Source organism: Musca domestica, unplaced genomic scaffold (genome assembly GCF_030504385.1).
Source record: "Musca domestica strain aabys unplaced genomic scaffold, Musca_domestica.polishedcontigs.V.1.1 84, whole genome shotgun sequence".
Classification (NCBI taxonomy): Eukaryota; Metazoa; Arthropoda; class Insecta; order Diptera; family Muscidae; genus Musca; species Musca domestica.
Window position 1 is genome coordinate 1611388 of NW_026712417.1, and position 25423 is coordinate 1636810.

Here is a 25423-nt window from a genome sequence, read left to right on the forward strand (position 1 = left end):
CAGACGGACGGACAGACTGACAGACAGAAGGACAGACAGAAGGACAGACAGACAGACACACAGACAGACAGACGGACGTGGCTAAATCAATATAATAGTTCAACGGGTTGGTATCTAGAGATTTTGGTGGCCATTGTGCGCTGGAAATAAAGCGAGGAACCTCATTTTGTAACCATTCTTGGGTGGCGCATGTTGAGTGCGATGGTGCTGAGTCCTGTTAGAATGTCCAAGGCCTACGGCCAAAATGTTTGCGTGCCCAAGTCTTTAATACACCCTCTAGAATATTTTCGCGATAATATTCGGCATTTATTCTGATGCCACGGTCGATTAATACGAGCGGAGAGCCACAATCGGCTGTTATGGCGGCTCACACCATCACCATGGGCGACGCTTGAATTCTGGTGGCCCACCCGAAGGTGGACATTTTCAGCTGACCTCTTTGGCAAGTAAACTCGATCATTTTGTTTGTTTGCAAACTGCTGGACAACGAATGTTTTCCCATTGGAGAAAACTAAATTCGGCAGTTCACCACGTTCGGCGAAGCAACTCTTCAGCTCTTTTGAGTCTATTTTCTTTCTGTTGCGGTGTAAGTTCTTGCATTTTTTGGAATCTCAATGTCTTTACCCCGAACTTATTTTTCAATACTTGCCGAATGGAATATTGCGATATGTTTAGCTCACATCAAGTCGCTTCCTTCTGCTGACGCTGCTATTTTCTTCCGTCCTTGACGTCGGGCTATGCTACCAGTATCACTATAACGAGCGATGGTACGAGACCCAAAAGATTTATTCACATTTAAATACTGTAGTGCTCTAAGGATGGTTTTCCAGCCAAATATAAAGAAATCATACTATCATGCTGGAATTCCATCACGAATAACCTTTTTTTCTGGAAAATTATGACCAAAATGCTTTTGTACGCTTGTGAACAATATAATGAGCTGTTACAGTATTTTTTGCTTACCTGCACAATCAAAAATTGCACGTCATCTTGTGCAGCAATGCCCAAAATGCAGGTAGCTTCATTGCATTTATCTGCACAATGAAGCAGGTATCTTTATTTTTACTTACGTGCACAAAAAGTGCAGTTATCTTTAATTTTCTGTTCGTGCACAACAAAGCGGCAGCATAACCATCTTTTAGTGTGGGAGAGGAAGCTAGAATATGTTTGTAATGCATGCTCTTTTCTTGTGTTGTTATTGTTTTTGCGAATACAAAAACAAAAACGAAGTGGTAGTTTTTAGTGTCTTTTTTGAGTTTGCAAAAATTTTTCTTGTGCAGATAAATACAACTTTTGTAACCAAATTAAAAGAAAATTACCAAATTTTCGAGGCAGGAATGTCCAATGTGCAGCTATCGATTGGGCACTTAAATACAATTCAAATAAAGGGATTCAGAAAAAATGGCATAAAAAAAGATTTTTGGTCTGCAAAGGACAGCAGTCTGAAGTTGGTTGCAGTTTTTTTCTTTATCTCACTCTGTATATCCTGCACTCCATCAATGACTCTCATCCTCAAATTTAAGAATTTGGCTCATTCCGTTTGGCCAAATTTCGAGAATTTAGTGTCCTCATTACTTCTTATATTCTTGCTTCAATTTCTTTAGGATTCAGGTCGGAGGTCCGAAATGTTAAAACAAAGATGACTCCTCTGTGATTCCCCATGAACAATAAAATAATAATTCAATGCGAAGCATTGCCTCTGCTTCTGAAAATGCTTATTCTTTTACAAGTTTTTAATTATTTCTTTTTTTTTTGCTCCCTATAGCCTTCACTAAAAATATGCATGCTTTAATTTTTCTGTTTATTAATTTATTTTTTTTTGTTGCTGAACACTTCTTCATATTTAATACGTATCATTGCTTTTTAATATCCTGCACAAAAAAAAAAAGCAACCAGCCAGCTGCACCTGGTTGCTATAATTTAGCTTCTGCGCTTACAAACGACACTACTTCAGCACAAATGTTAATTTAATTACTATTTATTTTATACCATTTGCTTTTAGCACTCCTCTATTTCAATATGTGTGTTAGCTCCCGCCGCAGCTCCCCGCCAGAGGTCAAGTAAGGTTAGGGTGACAACACTTGAAGTTCAACCAGGTGTGGTGTGAGTGTGCAGCAGCTACCTTTAATATGCATAAATTGTAATTTGTGGTAGTTTTTAGCATAAATATGTAATTGAAAAGAGTTTTTGTTGTTGGTCTTTGCAAATGGGAAATGGAAAAACAAATTTCATATCTGTAATCAATGTTTCTGATTTCTATATTTTTTTGCTGGCTAGCTTTTCATTGGAAAAAGTAAATGAAAAATTAATTGCATAAATGTGTACTTATATGCATATGTACATATATAACGATATTGAAGTGTCTATTTATTTATTGTGTAATGTATTCTATATATTTTTACAGCTCTTTGGATAAAGTGATTACGTTTGCCAGGCCTTGATTTGAGGATATATGAATGTTCTACAACGAGGTGGAAAGTGAGCCATTACAAAAGCCACAAAATGATATTTAGATTCAGTTCACATCCGTTGAAAGTGGAGAAATGCTAGATATTCTTGTCACTAAACCATATGGGATTATTTAAATTAAAAAAAAAACAAGTAAGCAAAGGCTATAGTCGAGCGGTGCCGACCGTTGAATACCCTACAACACTATAATAAACGATACAGTTTATATAGGCGAGATACTCGAAAAAATTTCACAAGATATTGTGACAAATAATAAAAGAAAACCATCAGGTTTCGTTCTCTAATTTTCGAATAATAGCAACTTTAACTAATTTGCTCATTTCCAATTTATTGATAGATGTTTCACGTAAATGGTCTTCCTAGATCTGGAACCAATATTTCCCAAAGACCTATAATCTCTCAGAAGTGGCAAAAGATTAACATTTATTATTGGTATTTGGCTGAAACGCATCTATATGAGATACAGACATTTGACTATATTCTTCAACGAAATCAGCGTTACGAAATAGTCAGAAGTGTGTCTTTCCTGTATTTGTGAATTCTCCAAAAAGTCACTGGAATGGACATTTTCGTATTTTGTCTACAAAAGTTGGCAAACTATTTCACACATTGAATATTTTTGGATGACCATCCAAAATTGCTTGACTTTTGCAATATCCGGTAACCCCCATTCAAATGTGCGTAAGGATCGGGCAATAACTACGACCTGCTGACAGTTTTGCAGTTTTTTGGTCCATTTCAACCCCTAAATATATTGCGATCATCTCCAAAAAGAGTAGGCTTATATTCTGACCCTCATCTTATACCCATGCAAAATTTCGTAAGGATCGGGCCATAAATGCGATCTGTATATGATATCCTAATATCCTAACTACTTAGTTTTGTTAGCTGTAGAAATATTACCAACTGTTTAATTCAAAATGAAAATATGCCAAAAATGTGACAAAATTGAAAAAATATGAAAAATGTTAAAAAATCAATATTTTAATCTTTAGAGAGACATTTTTATGCGATTTTTTAGACGTTTTTTGTTTCCTGCCAAGAGGCCAGACTGAATTAATGAGAACTGTGGAAATCAGTTCAGCCGTTCTCGACATATAAGAGATCTTTCAAGCATATCTTCTTTGATCGACATATATCGCACATATTTTGCTATATATCCGATTTGTTGGATGTTAACATCAATGTAAAGTAACCTTGTCATGACTTCGTGATTTCGCTGGGATTTAAAATATTCGCGGTTTATTGAAAAATGTTGAATTTTTTTCAACACAAAAGATATGGTCTATTTTACCCGCTAAAAATTATCCGATGACCACCCAAATTGGTAGGCTTCTTCCCGGCCCTAAACTCTAGTTACATACGAAATTCCGCGTTGATTGGTCTATAATTGCGACCTGTATAGCTACTGCAAAATCCGATATTTTTTTCAGTATTTGGTCCATTTCAACCCCTAAACATTTGGCGATCATCTCCAAAAGAAATCGGGTTCTATTCTGGCCCTAACCCCACATCCAATTTAAATTTCGTGAAGATCGGGCCATAATTGCGACCTGTAGAGTGATTACAAATTAACATGGACAGACGGACGGACGGACACACATAGCTAGATCGACTCAGCTCGGCGAGCTAGGAAGATCCATATATACTTTCCTATATGGGAAACCAATATTTCGAGGTGTTACATAAATTCTGGCCCAATCAAACTTATAATACCCCCAACACATAGTGTTTTAGGGTATAAAAACATAATTGAAGATAATAATGTTCAATGTTAAAGCGAGAATCCTTAATGATTTTTTTCTGCAGAATGCAAGCTATGCTAGCATCATAATCCTACTGGAGTTCTTGTTCCTTTTTAGAATTTTAAATTCAAAAACATATTTATCATCAAAATTAATTTCGGGATCGAATTTCATGTTGAAGGTCATAAAATATTTTTTTTTTAAAAAAAGATAGATACCCTAGTCACTATGTCATATGGGCAAAATCTAGAAATTTTTCGTAGAATTTAGATACATCTTCTAACAAGATCATGTGGAGTCAATTTTTATTTACTCTTTATCATACTATTTTTCTGAAAATTCTAGATACCCTAGCCGCTAAATCATATGGGATAATAGTTGAAAATTAATCATAAGAATGGAACACAAGTGGAATCTATGTTATAGCCCAAATCAAGTGAAGTCAGAATTTGATTTAAGTGAACAGGAAATTTTCACGTAAAGCTAGATATCGTAGCCACAAAATCATATGGGAAAAGTGTTTGAATATTTTAATATTTTAACTATAGATATTGCAAGGATCGATTTTTGAATAAAAGTTTATAGATATGTAGGTTTGTATACCTTAATGTTTAAATGAAAAACACTTTGTTTAGTGTTGATGGAAATTAGTTTTTATTATAGATTTTATGATTTCGGATAAAAGTGGATATAAATGTTCGATTTCTTTCAAATTTTGCACATACCAATATTTTTTATCTGTATTAGATGAAGTATTAAAATGGAATGGTTCGGTTCGCTATATCTGTTACTTCACGCACATTTCCACATTTTCCAAAACATTGAACATGTCACGTATAAAGTGTTAGAAGTAGTCGATATATCAGTCTTAGGTCAGAAACGAATTGGTCAATATTGACCAATTGCTTCGGAACTTCCCCCATAAAGGGCCAAGAGTTTGAATAATCATAACTCAAGGCTTTCCCATTTTGAGGTCAGGTTTTTCCCCTCGAGAATACCCGCCGTATGACCTTAGATAACATACAGCCTCTTTCTAAATGCTATATTCATCTTGTCATCTTCTTCGAAAAGATTTTTTAAGAGGCTGGCGTAATTGTTTATCGGTTGTTTGAAAGCCTCCTCGATTGGATCAACCGACTGGGAATCACTTCGAACTGATTCGACAGCCATTTTATCCTCCACTGTGTTGCTATGGCCTGGGAGCCAACAAAGATTAATGAATTCACGTATTGCAAGGAGGGCTTTCTTACAAGGGAATTGTTTTGATAGCATTAAAGGGGTTTTATTGTACAAGATGTCTTACAATTTCAGTTGCTTTCTTGATTGCAAGAATCTCCGGCTTAAAATTGGCATTAAGTTTACGTGAGCGTCTAATAATAGGCCTGCGAAAAATTCGCTGGAATTTGTACAAAGATTGAAACTCACTCGAATTCGAGAAAGCAGAAAAAATCGAGCAAACTCAATTTTCCATGTCGCTCGAATATGAGTAAACATATTTTCCACGTTTTTGAGTCATTCAAAATCGCGCAGATTCTACTCCTGTCGAGCACTGTTTTAGTTTTTGTTATACCGTTGTTGTATTTCTATGTATGTATATTTTTCTATACAAGATAACCCCCTCCACTCATTTTCACTCTTAGAGCAAACTCTAGCCCTGTTTTTGGCGATTTTGCTCTCCCTTTAATTTTTCAAACAAGAGTGCTCCCATATAAAACAAAAGAGTGGAGAGTAGACTCCGTGAAAAAGTAATTCGGTTCGCTAGCAAGTTTCGCTCCCTATTGAAAATGAGCAAATCTGCGATCGGATTAGGGTAGAGTATGTCAATCTGTGTGTGTGGCCAGACCGTCGATAGAAGGTGTACCAACAGCCCCGGCGTCCCTAATAGGTATTGTTACGTTAATGTAATTTAACGGATTATTCGCATTGATTTGCATTTGTTCCCGTACAAAATTCAATTGACGCAAAGAATGTTGCCTGCGGACAATCCTCGTCGATTGGAATGGGCCCAAAGGTCCGTCGAATACGGGCAACCCTGTACAACCCATTTCTAAATGCTATATTCATCTTGTTCTTCGAATAGAGCCTTTTTAAAGCTGCTGACGTAATAGTTTATCGGGGGTTCGAAAGCCTCCACGATTGGATCAACCGACTGGGAATCACTTCGAACTGATTCGACAGTCATTTCATCCTCCACTATATTGCTATGGCCTGGGACCCAACAAAGATTAATGAATTCACATATTGCAAGGAGGGCTTTCTTACAAGGGACTTGATAGCTTTAAGGGGTTTTATTATACAAGTTCTCTTACAATTTCAGTTGCTTTCTTGATTGCAAGAATCTCCGACTTAAAATTGGCATTAAGTTTACGTGATCGACTAATAATAGGCCTGCGAAAAATTCGCTGGAATTTGTACAAAGATTGAAACTCACTTGAATTCGAGAAAGCAGAAAAAATCGAGCAAACTCAAATGTCCATGTCACTCGAATATGAGTAAACATATTTTCCACGTTTTTGAGTCGTTCAAAATCGAGCAGATTCTACTCCTGCCGAGCACTATTTTTGTTATACCCTACAACACTATGTGTTGGGGCTATTATAAATTTGATTGGGCCAGAATTTATGTAACACCTCGAAATATTGGTTTCCCATATAGGAAAGTATATATGGATCTTCCTAGCTCGCCGAGCTGAGTCGATCTAGCTATGTATGTCCGTCCGTTTGTCCGTCTGTCCATGTTAATTTGTAATCACTCTACAGGTCGCAATTATGGCCCGATCCTTACGAAATTTTGCACGAAGGTGGGGTTAGGGTCAGAATAGAAGCCTATTTCTTTTGGAGATGATCGCCAAATGTTTAGGGGTTGAAATGGACCAAATACTGAAAAAATGTCGGATTTTGCAGTAGCTATACAGGTCGCAATTATAGACCAATCGACGCGGAATTTCGCATGTAGCTAGAGTTTAGGGCGGGGAAGAAGCCTACCAATTTGGGTGGTCATCGGATAATATTTAGCGAGTAAAATAGACCATATCTTTTGTGTTAAAAAAATTCAAAAAATTTTCATTAAACCGTGAATTTTTTAAATCCCGGCGAAATTACAAAGTCATGACAAGGTTACTTCTGACCTTTACATTGATGTTAACATCCAACAAATCGGATATATAGCAAAATATGTGCGATATATATGTCTATCAAAGAAGATATGCTTAAAAGATCTCTTATATGTCGAGAACGGCTGAACTGATTTCGACAGTTCTCATTAATTCAGAATGGCCCCTTGCCAGAAAAGAAAAAACGTCTAAAAAAATCGCATAAAAATATCTCTCTAAAGATGAAAATATTGATTTTGTAATATTTTCTCATATATTTTTTCAATTTTGTCACATTTTTGGCATATTTTCATTTTTAATTAAACATTTGGTAATATTTCTACACCTAACAAAACTAAGTAGTTAGGATATCAGGATATCATATACAGATCGCATTTATGGCCCGATCCTTACGAAATTTTGCATGGGTATAAGATGAGGGTCAGAATAGATGCCTACTCTTTTTGGAGATGATCGCTATATATATTGAAATGGACCAAAAAACTGCAAAATTGTCAGCAGGTCGTAATTATCGCCCGATCCTCATGCACATTTGAATGGGAGTTACCGGACATTGCAAAAGCCAAGCAGTTTCGGATGGCCATCCAAAAATATTCAGTGTGTGAAATAGTTTGCCAACTTTTGTAGAGAAAATACGAAAATGTCCATTGCTGAGACTTTTTGGAGAATTCACAAATACAGGAAAGACGCACTTCTGACTATTTCGTTAATGCTGATTTCGTTGAAAAATATAGTCAAATGTCTGTATCTCATATAGATGCGTTTTAGTCAAAAATCAATAATAAATGTTAATCTTTTGCCACTTCTGAGAGATTATAGGTCTTTGGGAAATATTGGTTCCAGATCTAGAAAGACCATTTACGTGCAACATCTACCAATAAATTGGAAATGAGCAAATTAGTTCAAGTTGCTATTATTCGAAAATTAGAGAACGAAACCTGATGGTTTTCTTTTATTATTTGTTACAATATCTGGTGGAGTTCTTTCGAGTATCTCGCCTATATAAACTGTATGGTTTATTATAGTGTTGTAGGGTATTCAACGGTCGGCCCCGCTCGACTGTAGCCTTTGCTTACTTGTTTTGAGTTCCGATATACACAAGGTCATTTTATATCAAAATGAGGCATTCATTCCACCACGAACTTTTTCCTAACTACATTACAAACACTTATTTCAATATCATATCGAAAACTCTGTATGCTGCAGTACATAAGAAGCCAATATAGTGATTTAAACTTTCTTTATATACGAGATTACAAAATCCATGAATTGGGTGGAAGCCATATTAATGACTTTCATAATTTGACCCCTTGTGGAAAAAAAATTACTGAGCAGCGCAAACATGCCCAATCTTTTGTATTCATGTTATGATTCTCTAAGGCTATTTCAGAGGTAATTTCCTCCTTAGCTAATAAAAAGAAAACAAAAAAGTTAACCAGCCGACATACATTCGTACACGCAATTTTGTATTGGAGGGAAAAATACCTTGAGAGAGGAAAACAAAAAACAAAACAAGAAAATAAACGACCCCATCGCTTAGTGCTGATTTCTACTTTAAACGCAGTTTGCGTTACCATCCTTGACCGGTTTGTTTGCTGGTATGGTATTGTATTGTTGTGATTCTGCTTATGCTTGTTCTCTCTGTATCATGTGTATTTTTATATTCTAAGGTTGTTTGATATTATTACATTATTTTCATTTTGCCCATTATTTCATGTTTTCATTCTTCCTCTTTCTTTTTCGGTCTCGTTTTTCATTGCCTCGCACAACAGACAGTATTCAAGGATATAAGCGAGAAACACGTGTACGATACGTCTGACTTTTTGGAATAATAGCAGCGATAGCAGCAGCGTTAACGTTAGCGGCGACAGCTTACACAGCAATCCAGCCCAGCAGTTCTTATGACAGTTCAATGGTAGGTTATTTATATATATATATATAAAAAATATTTTTTTTTCTAAAAATACCTACACTTAACCTTTCGACACGCGGAAGTTATACATGTTCGATGCTGCCCTTATAACTTCACGTGCCATGAATATGCGATTATCTTTGGGTCGTTTTCGTTAGGGAATTTAATCAATGGCTTCATAAGAACTCATAGTGAAAGTTTGATTTTGAGGTTTCGTTTCAGGTTTGTAAGTAAAATATTTGCAGATTTCTGTGGATTCAAGATGGAAATATATGAAAAGAGCATAGTTTACACCAAAGAAAAAAATCTGAAATTAATTTGACAGCAAAGCAGTATACTAAAATGGTTGTTGTGATCATATTTCACACTGAAGTCTAGATATCCTTGTCACTAAACCATATGGGAAATGAAATTTGAAATACACACTTGGTCCATCAAAAAATTCTGCCAAAATAATCATATTGGAAAATATTTTAATAATAATAAAAAGTTTGCCGATTTCAAACAGTTTTCGGAAATTGTATCGGAAATTTTTTTCGTACACCACAATATTCAAAGTCTTCATGCTCATCTGGAGGATGTTCTTACTAACACGTTGATGGTTAATTTTTCATAGTTTTATAACATTTTGGTCAATTCATAATGTATCACGAGATATTGCCAGCATCATTGAATGACCAGGATTGAGATTTGATTCAGTAGTTTAGTAGAGTTCTCTCTCGTCATTTACAGAATATAAGTTCCATAAATGGGTACATGTCATATCATCTCATGAATAGAAAAATAGTACCCTTAAACGTAGTGTTAAACCTCGTTCTGGCCGAATTCGTAATATAGCACCAAGCTGCACGAAGTGTAATGAGTCTACCAGAAACTAATATGCTGTTCACTACACATCAGCCTTACACTAGTTTACTGGACATTTTAGAAGCTAAAGTAAGAATTAATTCCTTGAACATAACAGCGATTACACATCTCATACCATTAGGTTTGCCAAAAAGTAGATACTGCTTCCAAAGATATATAAATATATAAAGCGGAGCCAATCTACCCCTTATCAGCCTGTCCACATATACTGTCGGATCAAAGATTGAAGAGGGTACGAGAGCAGCGGTCTTCTGTGAAGATCTACAAATTGTCTGTTCCTAATGGATGGAAAGTTCAGTGGTTTTCAGGAAGAGATCTTTGCAATCAAGAAGGTAGCATAATTAATTAAAACTTTGGAAAATATAATAGCTTACCGTTGAGTATTTATATTGATTGTTAAGGGTTAAGAACATCTTATTTCTTGTAGATTGGAAGTGGGAAATCTACACACAACTCTACGGCTTTGTTGCCTACCTGGTCATTGGAGGAAATGAGGACGTCAATAAACTGACAAGAAGGTTCTCGCAGTCATTAGACCTTGAGGTCATCGACCCCTCTTTGCCACTTTTCACACGCATATTTCTAAAACCACCACCATTTCTCAATCCTAGGCACGTAGTATAAGATTCCACGATTTCCGCTCCCTTCGCCCAATATCAAGTTTAGTTCAACTTAATACTATTGGAACAACTATAGTACACATGCTCAAACCCACCTCCAAATCTCAGCCTTAGATACCAGATATTTGCGATCGTTTCAAGTTGAAGGGCACTAGGCAATTTTCAGGACAACTTCCCACTTTGTGAAATATTAAAATTCAGAATATCAGCTCTTATGGTATACAAATTTGGGGATTCTTGCCCTATCTCTTCACATAATTTAGTATTCATACCCAAAACAACCTACATCTCTCCATTCTAGGCACCAACAGTGATTCAAAACTAGTATAATACATTTCGAACCATTACCCATTCCAAAACTACCTCAAAAAAAAAAAAAAAAAAAATTACAGATTCCAACAAAGACCTTAATATCAAAGTTGTGGATTCCAGCGCAATCTCTTCACCCAGTACCAAATTTAGAACCACTTAGCATTCATCGTACAAATATAGGACGCATTTGTAAACCACTTCCAAATCTCAAACACAGATAGCATCCGTAATATATATATTAAATTTCAGAATTTTATCTCTATATTCACCCTTCACCCAATATCATATAGAGTACCATTCGTTGCTTTTCGTACAATTATAGTACACATTTCCAAAACCACACATGAACAGCGATCCAAATATCAAATTTAAGATTTCAGCACTATCTGTTAATCCAATACGAAATTGTACCAAATAACGTAATATTTAGTACTTTCGTGCACTTGTTTTGGACACATTTCCAAAATCACCTTCATATCCCAAACTTATTTTCCAACCTTGATTCTCACACCAAATTTTAAGTTTTTAGATCTATCCGTTTACATAATACCAAATGCTATAATATTAGAAGTTTAGTACCATTTTAAATCTTTCGTGACTTTAATGCTGGAATTTCCAGGAACCCTTTGGTAAATCTATCCTGCACTGCATCAATGGCTCTCATTCAAAATTTCCTAAAAAATTTCATTTCGATTGTGCAATTTATACAATTTATTTAATTTGTAGTACCCTTTTCGTACTCTTCTAGTATGAATTTCCAAAAACCCAGGCTATGGCATGCCTACCCACCAAGACTGTACTTGTTGTACCCTTTTAGTACGAATTTCCACAAACCCAACCTATCACACGCCCACGCACCAAGACTGACGCTTGTGCAAAATTTCAAGATTATAGCTTCAGGTGTTTCGTCTGGGCGTTGATTTTCAGTCAGCAATCAGTTATTTTATCCTTTTTTAATTTTCAGCAATATTGCAGAAGACACTATATACCTAAAATATTTTTTTTTCAAAACATTTGGATCGTGGGAACACTTGCCCCCATCATTTAGGTTACATAGCGATGTCCATACCTCGTTATACTATTTTCTTTTCGCTTTTTATACCCATCGGTCCACGTTTTTGGATAGCTCCATATAACGGTACATCCCGATATTCGGTAGTTTGATAGTTTTATACACCTACTTCCACTGGTGTATCTAAAAATTGGTATTTGTAGTTCGTTATGGGATTTTAATAGGACCAAGTTTTCGTATAGCCCCCATATAAGGGTACGTCCCGATATTCGGTATTTTGATGATTTTTGCCACATTTTCCACGGGTTTTTTCTAAAAATGGTATTTGTTGTTTGTAAAGGGATCCAGCTTCGGTTACAAAACATTGGTTATATAGAACCACGTTTTCGTATAGCCCCCATATTGCGGTACCTCTCGATATTCGAGATTTTGAGGGTTTTATCCACATGTTTCCACGGATTTGTCTAAAAATTGGTATTTGTGGTTCGTTATGGGTTCTAGCTCCGGTGGCGGAACATTGCATATATTTTGCCAACTTTTTGGCATAGCCCCAAAAAAGGGTACCCTCCCCGATATTCGGTTTTTTTGATAACTTTTGGTATATTTTTCAACGAATTTCGAAATGGGTTCTAGTTCCGATGGATGAACATTTTAGACATAGGTCCACGTTTTCGTGTATCCCTCGTATAACGGTTCCTTCCGATATTCAGTATTTTATTGGTTTTGCAACATTTTTCCACGGATTTGCCTTAAAATTGATATTTGTAGTTCGTTATGGATTCTAAGGGTACCTCCCGATATCCGGTTTTTCGATGACTTTTGCCACATTTTTCAAAGAATTTATCTGAAAAAGGTAGTTCGTAATGGGTTGTAGCTCCGATGGAGGAACATTGTACATATAGGTGCACGTTTTGGTGTTGCCCCCGTATAACGGTTCCTTGTATGAAATTGTCTATATGGGCTCCCTTTTTAGTATGGTCCTTATATAACGGCTTTAACCATTCTCCCACCTATATTACTGGAGTTTTTAGTTTAAAGTGGAACACGTTTGAATCCAGATACTTTTGCTTACAAATATTTTCTTTACCCAATGGTGTAGGCTATTAGAAGTTCGGCCCTTTTTTCTTGTTTTGAATAGCAATTAGTTGTTACTTTTGAGAGAGGTATAATTTTGTTCTGGGGTCTCCTTGTTATAGACCCTTGTATACAAATGAGGGCTATTACACTTTGAGGACAGTAATTAGGCAAGGTAGCTAATCTTTCAAGTCTTAAGATGCAAATAAAATTCATTCTTGGAAACGAAAAGTTTTGAGGTTTTGAAATTGAAATATATTTGGTAGCCCTGTTATTTGGGTATTATGTAAACTTACCTTTTGGATATATATACATTTATATATGTATCCAGATTTTTATTTAGTTTTCCGTAAAATTACAACAGCCTGTCTGTCACTCATCCTAAATCTATAAATAATTCCCTTGACATGGTTCAATTCAAGATATCTCTCTAAATAAAGCTTTTCTAACGTGTAATGCTTCAGCACACATTGCTCCACATATTTGTGACGAAAAATTAACCTACAATTTGAAGCGTAAAACATATGCTAAGCGTACTGTGGTGTGTATGCGTGTGAGAGGTTCAAAGGAATCTTATCTGTGAGGAAATACTAGAACAGCACCAAATCATCATTGTAACTTGTTAGCTGGCATAGGAGCTGACTACCTTATTATGGAGGGAGGCCAGCACAATACTCTGACACATAAACCAGAATCATAGAAAAGAGAGAAAAATATTCAACACACACACACACTTTCCCATGTTTTGTAATCCAATGAGACCAAGTGGGAGGTGGCGCACACTAAACTTGTTCCAGTTTAAGGCTTTAGGGTGCTTATTATTATTAAACCAAAAAATCGGACAAAAACACTACCAGCATAGTTATCTTCTTTTTTTCATGGTGGCGGCACTCCTGTTCCAGCAGTGCCAGTCAGCCAACCAACCAACAAGTCTCTCTTTCGTTGTCTGTTTGTGGTTAGCTCTTAGGTACCACATGAACAACACGAATAACAACAATTTATTTACGCGAAATATAAATCCATTTGGCCTCTGTGTATCTTTTATGTGCTTGAAGAAGACGAAGAGGAACCATAAGAACCAGAACAGGACTAGTTGTTTTGCTTCTTGTTCTTCTTATCGTCTTCCTTGGTTCTTATCAAAGTGGCAAGGAAAAGTAAAACCCACCATTAGCTTCTTGTGTATTCCGGACGACACTACCTCTTTGACTTCATTTTCTTGGTCTACTCTGTGGTAAATGTAGAGTGTGCTCTGCTGCTCTTGTGTGTGTGTGTGGGAACAATAATAAACTTTGAATTGCCTGTCATTAGACGAGTTGTTGCAACTTTGAGCTAGATATTGCCATGATCGTTAAAAAAAGTGGGACAACTGGGGGAAAGGCCCACAAAACCCTAATATATACATTGGGGTGTAGGGATGAGGACAATGGTGGAGCGCTTTTAAGGCAATCACTGGAAAATCTATGGGGAATAAAAACAAATCTGACATTTATTTTTATTTGCGATAAGTCTTGGAAATATAAATATATCTCCATGACTTAATCGTATTTTTGCGAAAAGCCTAAATCTAAATTCTTGGTAGTCTGTTAGTATCAACCATTTGTTTTGTTTTTCGTTTCGACCGACCCTAATGTTAACACCTCATTATACTCCAGATTACAAAAGTGTAAAATTAGCTAAATGAGCTGCTACAAAACATTTCACCTATATTCTCGCTTCGTTGAACATCAATTTCTAGTAACTCTTCAAACTGCCATATTTTTGTCCTGGGGTGTCCGTGTCCTTTTTAAGGGCCCTTTTGTATGTATGTGGTATATTATACACATAGTACAAAAAAATGATGGCACCTTATTTTCTATACTTAAAAACGGTCATAAAATTTATTTTTGGAAAAAGTTTTGAGGTTTAAAAAATCCTGAGATGACCTCTGTGTCATATATAGAAGATAGAGGATCTCGGGTTTTTCCATAGATACAAGAAGACGCGTCGTGGTTTTTAATAAACAAGGTCAAGGTTTTATAGGTCATGATGTCTTCTATAGATAATAGAAAAGTTCATAGCCCAGAGAAGACTACATGGTCTTCTTTAGACCAGAAAAGGCCAGAGAAGACCTGAAGCTCTTCTATGGCCAACAGAAGATCTGAAGCTCTTCTATGGCCAACGGAAGATCTGAAGCTCTTTTATGGCTGATAGAAGACCTGAAGCTCTTCTATGGACAATAGAAGGCCTGAAGCTCTTCTATGGACAATAGAAGACCTGAAGCTCTTCTATGGACAATAGAAGACCTGAAGCTCTTCTATGGACAATAGAAGACCTGAAGCTCTTCTATGGTCAATAGTAGACCTGAAGCTCTTCTATGGACAATAGAAGACCTGAAGCTCTTCTATGGACAATAGAAGACCTGAAGCTCTTCTATGGACAATAGAAGACCTGAAGCTCTTCTATGGACAGTAGAAGACCTGAAGCTCTTCTATGGACAATAGAAGACCTGAAGCTCTTCTATGGCCAATAGAAGACCTGAAGCTCTTCTATGGACAATAGAAGACCTGAAGCTCTTCTATGGACAATAGAAGACCTGAAGCTCTTCTATGGACAATAGAAGACCTGAAGCTCTTCTATGGACAATAGAAGACCTGAAGCTCTTCTATGGACAATAGAAGACCTGAAGCTCTTCTATGGACAATAGAAGACCTGAAGCTCTTCTATGGACAATAGAAGACCTGAAGCTCTTCTATGGACAATAGAAGACCTGAAGCTCTTCTATGGACAATAGAAGACCTGAAGCTCTTCAATGGGCAATAGAAGACCTTAAGCTCTTCTATGGACAATAGAAGACCTGAAGCTCTTCTATGGCCAATAGAAGCACTGAAGCTCTTCTATGGCCAATAGAAGACCTGAAGCTCTTCTATGGACAATAGAAGACCTGAAGCTCTTCTATGGCCAATAGATGACCTGAAGCTCTTCTATGGCTAATATATGACCTGAAGCTCTTCTATGGCTAATAGAAGACCTGAAGCTCTTCTATGGACAATAGAATACCTGAAGCTCTTCTATGGACAACAGAAGACCTGAAGCTCTTCTATGGCCAATAGAAGACCTGAAGCTCTTCTATGGCCAATAGAAGATCTGAAGCTCTTCTATGGCCAATAGAAGACCTGAAGCTCTTCTATGGAAATAGAAAACCCCCAGGTCTTCTTTGGAGTATAGAAGACCCTCAGCTCTTCTTTGGAGTATAGAAGACCCTCATCTCTTCTATGGATGATAGAAGACCCCCGGCTCTTCTAAGGAGTGTAGAAGATCCCTAGCTCTTCTATGAAGTGTAGAAGACCCCAAGCTCTTCTATGGAGAATGTAAGACCTACTGCTCTTCTATGGAGGATAGAAGACCTGCACATCTTTTTTATATCCTCTTGCCATAAAATTAGCTACATATATTCAACTTATAATTAATTTTGAAAAAAAAAATATTTTTTTTTACAATTTTCCATTAAATATTGTATTCCTCCATTAATTGTTGCTGTCTCTTCATGTCCATCAATCTACTGCTCTGATGCAATGCAAATTAGTTTTTAATAAATGCAGATATAACGAAAAAAATTAGCAGAACAAAAAAGTTTACCGACAGCAAATCAAAAAACCTAACTCAACCAACACGTCCAACCTGGCACCACAGCCAACATCTGTGTATCTCACAAATTAAGGACATTCTCTTTAAAATGCATTTAGGGAAGGGGTGAGGATTAATCTCACCATAACTATACGTGTGGTGGTGCTAGAAGTGGTGGTAGGTGACACTCATTACACCTACATGTTTGCACACCGGATTATGAACGTCTCTTACCTATCTTCTCCATAAATGTAAATTTATTTTTCATATATTTTCAACTAACCGAAAGCACGGAGAGAAGAGGAGCAGGAGAAGAACGAGAGGGAAAAACTAATGTATGTACATGTCAGATACATAACACAATGACACACTACAGGAAAATACATATGAACACATAGCCAGTCATAGTTTAGTAAAGTAAATGTTTGTTACATCAAGAGTTAAGTTCGTCTCCTTTACTGTCTCCCTACCTTCCTCCGCTTTGTCCAAGGAGTTCACAACAACCAAGGAAACCAAAGTGTTTTACAAAACAGTTACACCAAACTAGCTGCTGCTGCTGCTTGATGCTGATATGAATTTGTGTTGAAGATGAGGTTTGTTGGTCGTCGTTCACTTGGTTAGTGCTGGGATTGTATGTGCCAACAACAACAACAACAACAAGAAAAAAAAATTAAAATCATGTATGTATGTTAAATTGCCATTTATGGTAAATTACATTGCCGAAAAGACGAGATGATGCCATCCACCGACACTAACACGAAACATATGCATGAGAATCCTGCGAATGAATAATAAATAGCAAAACGCTGGAGATACACCATGCCAATGAGGCAGCATATAGAAATGACATGGAAGGTTTTGTAAATTATTAAATATTAAAGCAGCTAAAAGAAAGGTGTTAGGTTTGGTTAAAACGAAGGTTTTATTCGAAATAAAAGTTAAATTAGGAAAATATTTACATGAGATTTTTGCTGGAGAAGGAAATTTTTATTTAATAAGTTTAGCTACCGACTGATAAGGGACATTTCGATTTATAATACTGCCTGAGACCTCAAAAACATAGGTAAAATGCTGGAAAAGGAAATTTTCATTGCGACTAATGATGCAGAGTTCCCTAAACATTGGTTGAAAATTTATCCTTATCTGTCTAACTACCTCAAACACAGATATACATATTTCCCTAAACAAATTTAAGTACTAAAAAGGATACGAAAGTACCAAAACTGTACTAAACATCGAATACTTTGTATTGGACAAACGGAGTAAGCTTCCAACTTGGAATCAGGGTCACTGATGGAGTGCAGAATGGATGTACCAATGAGTTTTTGGAAATTTAAACTTTAAGGTTACGAAAAGTTCTAAATTGCTACTAAACAAGTTAAAAAGTATCAGTCGGTATTGCCGACAGATATATACCCTCATTTAAATATAATTTGACTAGTGTTACAATTATTCAAACGTTTGACCCTCTATGGAGCAGGTTCCGAATGAATGGGCCAATATTGTCTATTTAGTATCGGACCCAAAAATATGATATAAATATTCCGACGTTCCTGGTATGGATTATATCGACTAACTCCTTCACTTTATATGAGATATGTAATAATTTGTAGAAAATGTTAAAATGTGTGTGATGTACAAGATAGAATCTACCGAAATATTCCACTTTTATACTTTATCTGATACAAAAAAAAAAAAAAAAATATTACAAGAAAGGATATTTATGTCCAATTTTATGCGAAATCGTAAATTCCGATAAATTTCATATTCATATTCATAGCAAGTAGTAAAGAATTGCTAAATTGTTTCGAAAGTTATGACAGATAAAATTATTGAAAATTGTGACCCCGGAAGGGGTTGACAGATATATATCAACTTCACAACAGATCTTGTGTTAGCAAAACTATTTGAAATTTGAAGAGAGTTGGATGTTTATTTCGCTTTATTTGAGCGTTTTGTTTTTAAAATCTTGAACCCTATGTTTGGGGGAGATGAAATGGTTCGATCTACACCACCTTTATAACAGATCTTGTGTTGATAGAAATATTGAGAGTCTAAATGGAATCGGATATTAATTTGGAGTTTTATGAGCTTTATGGGTATTCAAAATTTCGACACTTTGTGGGGGAGGTACCAGAAGGAGTGGACCAATACATTCCATGTTAACACCAGATCTTGGGTTTATAAAAATATTGGAATGTGTGAAATTTAAAGACGTTCGGATCCTAACATCACATTTTATAAGAGTTATAATTATTCAAAATGTTGACCCTTTGTGGGGGAGGTACTTGATGGAGTGGGCCGATACTGTCCATTTTCGCACCTGACCTAGCACTGACGCAAATATTAGGATTTGCAAAGTTAGAGCAAAATCGGATTATCGTTTCTCTTTTTGAGCAAACAATATTTTTTTTAAAATTTCGACCTTTTGTGGGGGAGTTACCAGAAGGAGTGGACCGATATTGCCCATCTCCGAACTCGATCTAAGTTTGACAAAAATATTACGATGTACCAAGTTTGGATCAAATCGGATACTCCCTTCGAGAGTTATCGTGCGCACCAGCCAGCCAGACAGACAGACGGACGGACGGACGGACATCGGTAGATCGACTCCAAATGTTCTGAAACGGATTTGGTCCAAAGAGACCTAGGGTCTAAAACCGTTATTTCGACTAGGCACTTTTGACCGTATCAAATGATATATACCCTCTGTAGCCATATGGCTGAGGGTATAAATAGCACCATTTAGTTTATGTGGACGGAAGGAGCCTAAAAACTTGAAATTTAGATAAGATAATAAGGACCGCATTATTTGATATAGAAAAGTGGTTTTTGAAATGTCTACTCTACTGAATGGTACTAATCTTGGATAAAGTTGGCATTTTAAAATCATGTATTGGGGTGCCTGTTGGTGGTTGATTTGTGATAAAGAGGTGGTTTTGGAAATGTGTACTACAAGTGCACGAGAAGTACTAAAAAGTACTATAGTTGGTACAGTTTGGAATTGTGTGAACAGAAAGTGCTTGAAATCTTAAATTTTTTATAGCGGTCGCTGTCCATGTGTAACCTGGACATATGGAGGTGGTTTCGGAAATGTGTACTATAATTGTAGGAAAAGAACTGAATAATACTAAATGTGGCATTGGGTGAAGGGATAGCGATAAAAATTTGATATTTAGATCATGTTTTGGAAGTTATTATGTCTTGGAAGTGAGTCCTACATTTTTACGAAAAGTGCTATATGGTACCAAATTTGGTATTGGGTGAAGGCATAAGGCTGGAATCGTAAAGTTTGACATTAAGGTCTCTGTTAATATCTGGTGATGGTTTTAGAAATGTGTACTATAATTGTTCGAATAGTACTAAGTGGTACTAGAAAGAAGATTTTGATCGTTTTGGATATTCGTACTAAAAGTTTCGAAATTTGGTATAGGGAAAGTGCCGAATTTCTATTTGATTTTGAGGTCACTGTTGGTTTCTGGGGTTAACATATGGAGACGTTGAAATAATCTTTCCTCGGCAAACATCAAAATTAAAGATTTTGAAGACTTTTTGGTGTAAAAGGTGAAAATTGTCCTATTATTCTTTCCCAAAAAGGTATAATACATAAAACCTTTAAAGTCTGAAAATTTAGATGTTTTGACTTTGTGAAAAATTGTGCATGTTTAGTACTTAAAAGGCCTAACATGATCATTTGGATCGAATTTAAAATTTTAAGGTGGACTTTTCGCTGAAGTAATTGCGGGCTCTTGCGAGTTTATCATAAAATTTAGATTTTTCATGCATTCTGGTATTCTGGCTTCTTTGTTTGTTGGTAAGGACAAGATCGATTTCGCCCCTCCTCTCAACCTTACCGTGGTTCCAACCTAATTTTCCATAGAGAAATGTCCAATCACACCACCGCACCATATAGTGCTGCAAACAGTCACTCTTTGGGGATGAAGAGGCTTTTCCGCATTAATACTTTGGATTCCAAACCGTAGATGTGACAACATTTTTGAAAATTGTCTGGATTTTGTAGTCGCTTACAGTTGTCAAATAAGGACCAATAGACATGAATTGTTATACCCTCGGCCATATGCCTAGAGAGGGTATATATCATTTGATACGGCCAAAACGTATCTTATCGAAATAACCGTTTCAGGACATTTGGAGTAGATCTAGCGATGTCCGTCCGTCCGTCTTTCTGCCTCCCCGGTGCGCACGATAACTCTCGAATGGAGGATTTGGTCCAGACTTGGTACATCGTAATATTATTATCAAAAAACTATCCCGGAAGTGGACGGAAGAAAACAGCAACTTCAGCAGAAATGGTTCGAAAAGTGAAAAAGCGACTTGATAGAAACCCGCGTCGCAATGACCGAAAATGGCTAGTAAGCTGAACATATCGCAACATTCCATTCGGCAAATATTGAAAAATGATTGGCCGCAGACCTTGGACATTCCAACAGGACTCAGCATCATCGCACTCAGCACGCGCCACCCAAGAATGGTTAAAAAATGAGGGTCCTAGCTTCATTTCCAGCGCACGATGGCCACCAAAAACACTATTGTGTCTAGAGTGTTTTGGAAAGCACGGTTGGCACTAAAAAATATCAAATTGACGATCACCTCAAGCAAGCGCTTCGGCGGATTTGGATCAAAACACCGCAGAGCAACATTCGGGCAGCGTGTGACGGTTTCATTGGCCGTTTGAAGGCCATAATTCGTGCCAAAGGTGACCAATTCGAACAAATCGAAACTTATTCTAAAATTTAATGCTATTTCCGACATTTTTTGCTTTCATTTAATAAAATTTAAAAAAAAATTGAAAAAATTATGACGTTGACATTGTTGCAGTTTTTTTTATTTCACCCTGTCTATCAGTCCACTTTTTCTGGGTCCTAACCCACAAAGGGTCACAATTTTGCAAACTCATAAAGAGGGAAATTAATATCCGATTCCATTCAGACTTGGCACATCTCAATATTTCTATCAACACAAGATTTGTAAGAAAGATGGTAGAGGTCGGGCCATTTCTTCTTCTGATACCTTCCCCGCATAGGGTTCAAGATTTTGAAAAACAAAACGCTCAAAGAAGGCGCAATAAGCATCCAACTTTCTTCAAAATTTCACACCTTTTTACTAACACAAAATCTGTTGTGAAGATGTTATATATATCTATGAACCCCTTCTGGTAACTCACCCACAAGGGATCACAATTTTCATTACTATCATAAATTGCGGAACTAGTCAGCGATTCTTCTTTACAACTTGCTATATCTAAATATGTATCTCAACCATAAACCTGAGATAAATATGGAATTTATGATTTCGCATAGATTTGGATATAAATCTTCGATTTTCTTGTAATTTTGCCCATACCAGTATTTTTATCTGTATCAAAAAAGTAAAGGAAGGTAGTCGATACAGTTTAAACCTGTATATTTAAAACAGTGTTGGCATATTTGTTCGGGATACCGTAGTATTATTAGGATACCGTAGGATTATTCCATTATTGTTGATTTTATAAAAACAATGTTTTTTTTATTTGTGGAAAAATATGGTAATGTTTACCAGCGGCCAAGGCAGAGATATCATATTTGATTAGGTCCGGTATGAAATGGACAGTACTGACCTATTCCTTTGGAACCTACTCCATGGAGATTCAATCGATTAAATAATCATAACAAAAATCGAAATATATTTAATCATCGAATATTGCCTACATCTGTTCGAATTCTTTGGACAATTTTAAAATTGCGGTCCGACATGATTCGAAAATGATTTAATTTTGTCAACTGAGACTGAAAGAGATTCCAACTTGCTTAGGGTATTTTATTACTTTCAGTGGGTAGTTGAAACGTGTATCGCACCTTTTCTAGTAATGGCGTAGTTTTTATACCCTCAGCCATATGGCTACAGAGGGTATATATCTTTGATTATACCCTCAGCCATATGGCTACAGAGGGTATATATCATTTGATACGGTCAAAACGTGCCTAGTCGATTTAGACCCTAGGTCTCTTTGGACCAAATTCGTTTCAGAACATTTTGAGTCGATCTACCGATGTCCGTCCGTCCGTCCGTCTGTCTGTCTGGCTGGCTGGTGCGCACGATAACTCTCGAAGGGAGTATCCGATTTGGTCCAAACTTGGTACATCGTAATATTTTTGTCAAACTTAGATCGAGTTCGGAGATGGGCAATATCGGTCTACTACTTCTGGTACCTTCCCCACAAAAGGTCGAAATTTTCAAAAAAAAAATATTTTTTGCACAGAAAGAGAAACAGTAATCCGATTTTGCTCCAACTTTGCAAATCGTAATATTTGCGTCAGTGCTAGGTCAAGTGTGAAAATGGAAAATATCGGTCCACACCATCAAGTACCTCCCCCACAAATGGTCAAAATTTTGAATAATTACAACTCTTATAAAATGTGATATAAGAGTCCGATTGTCTTCAAATTTCACACATGCCAATATTTATGTTAACCCAAAGTCTGATGCTAAGATGGAATATATCGGTCCATTCCTTCTGGTAATTCCCCCACAAAAAGTCGAAATTTGAAAATTTTTTTTTTTTTTTTTGCACAGAAAGAGGAACGATAATCCGATTTTGCTCAAACTTTGCAAATCTTAATATTTGCTTCAGTACTAGGTCAAGTGTGAAAATGGACAAGATCGGTCCACTACTTCTGGTACCTCCCACACAAATGATCGAGATTTTCAAAAAAATGTATATTTTCTGCACAGAAAGAGAATCAATAATCCGATTTTGTTCCAACTTTGCAAATCCTGATATTTACGTCAGTTCTAGATCAGGTGCAAAAATGGATAATATCGGTCCACTCCATCAAGTACCACCCCCACAAAAGATCGAAATTTTGAATATCCATCAAGCTCTTAAAACACTAAATTATCATCCGATTCCATTCAGACTTAGCACGTCTCAAAATTTTTATAAACGCAAGATATTTTATAAAGATGGTAGAGATCGGACCAATCGTTCTGGTACCTTCCACACAAAGGACCTAAATTTTGAATAATCAAAACGAGCAAAGAATCCGAAATAAACATCCGGTTCTCTTCAAATTACACACTTCCCATTATTTCTACTAACTCAAGATCTGGTGTGAAGATGGGATATATCGGTCCACTCCTTCTGGTACCTCCCCCACAAAGGTTCAAAATTTTGAGTGTCCATGAAGCTCAAAAAACGCAAAATTAACATCCGATTCTATTCAGACTTGGAGCTTCTCAATATTTTCATCAACACAAGATCTGCCAACTTATAGTTGTCATAACTTGCCAAACAAGTCGGTGATTCTTAACAACTTGCTATATCTAAATATTTCTCTTAAACAGTATTCTGATATGAATATGTAATTTGACGGGATTTATGATTTCGCATAAAATTGGATGCGATGTTCGATTTTCTTTAAATTTTGCATATACCCATATATTTTATCTGTATTCGATGAAGTATGAAAATGGAATACTTCAGTCCGCTATATCTGTTACCTGACGCATATTTCCAAAAATCTGCACATATCTCATATAAAGTACAAGAAGTAGTCGATATAATCCAAATTCGTCACGTTCATAACTTAAGGCTGGGGTATAAATCTGTCGGCAAAACCGACTGATACTATTTTACTTGTTACTTGTCCAAACTGACACCTACCGGAATATCGGGCAATTGAAAATAACTCTTATTGATGGAAAACCATTTATCACAAAAATATTAAAATCATTTATGGTAATATCACATTTTTTACTAATATTTTGTTTCATCTGAATTATGTCGAAACTTTCCTTCAGTTGTGTATTTCCAGTAACTGAATTTATTTCAAGGTCACTCCTTAAGCTCAACAATCTTTGTGAAAATATTCCATAATGGTTAGTCCTCCCATGAAGGCAAAATTTTCATATGAATTACAAAATGCAATCTTTGAACTTCTTTTAACCACAATCCATCCATCCGAATCCAAACCATGTTTATTTTGTATTTGAACAATACGTTTCAAATGTAACAAATTGTTTCTTATCCTTGTTTTTCTTTTCAGGTAAGCAATATCATCAATTAATACACCAACCCACTCAAATGATTCTCAACTCTACAAAATGTTTCAATAAGGTATCTATGTCTATATTATTTCAATATGCATGTTGTGGTTTACGTATTTTGGGCAAAAATAAATAAATGGAATTTCACAAACAGAAAATCTGCTTTTGTGAATATGAAATTAAAAATTCCAAAAAAATAAATACAAAAAAATGCAGAAAACTGAACTTCCACCCAAGGACTCAAATGATTTTATTCTGTTTGATTGCAAAACAAAAATGCTTACAATATTTATTTGTATCATTCATAGTATTTATTTTAGAAAAAATACTCCAAAAATTCTTTCAATTTTGATTTTCCCTTTCAATCCCTGTTTTTTTTTTTCAATTCACTGATAAGAAACAAGAAAAACGCATATACTTTAACATTTCTGTATGCATTTCATGGAAATCTTTCTTTCAGGCAAACATATCACCGAGATACTTGAAGAACAAACGTTTACTTCAAATTTTCCATTTCCTTTTTTTCCTTTTCATTGCTTTTCTTTGCCTGCCATTCCTTAACTGAAGTAATCCATTCATGATGTCTTTCTGTTTTTTTTGCTTCGCTCTCAAAACAACTTCAGCAAAGATGTTTAAGTTTAAATCGTATGT

General features: G+C 36.0%; 1 protein-coding gene across 2 annotated transcripts in view; it reads left to right on the forward strand.

Annotated features, from left to right (window-relative positions):
- LOC101901281 (tyrosine-protein kinase Src64B) overlaps nt 1-25423 on the forward strand; it is a 128963-nt gene that overhangs the window by 52325 nt on the left and 51215 nt on the right. For both annotated transcript variants that reach the window (XM_005191517.4, XM_059131241.1), the window contains exon 3: nt 9099-9241. The gene's annotated coding sequence lies outside the window, so the exon portion shown is untranslated. The remainder of the gene's footprint in view (nt 1-9098; nt 9242-25423) is intronic.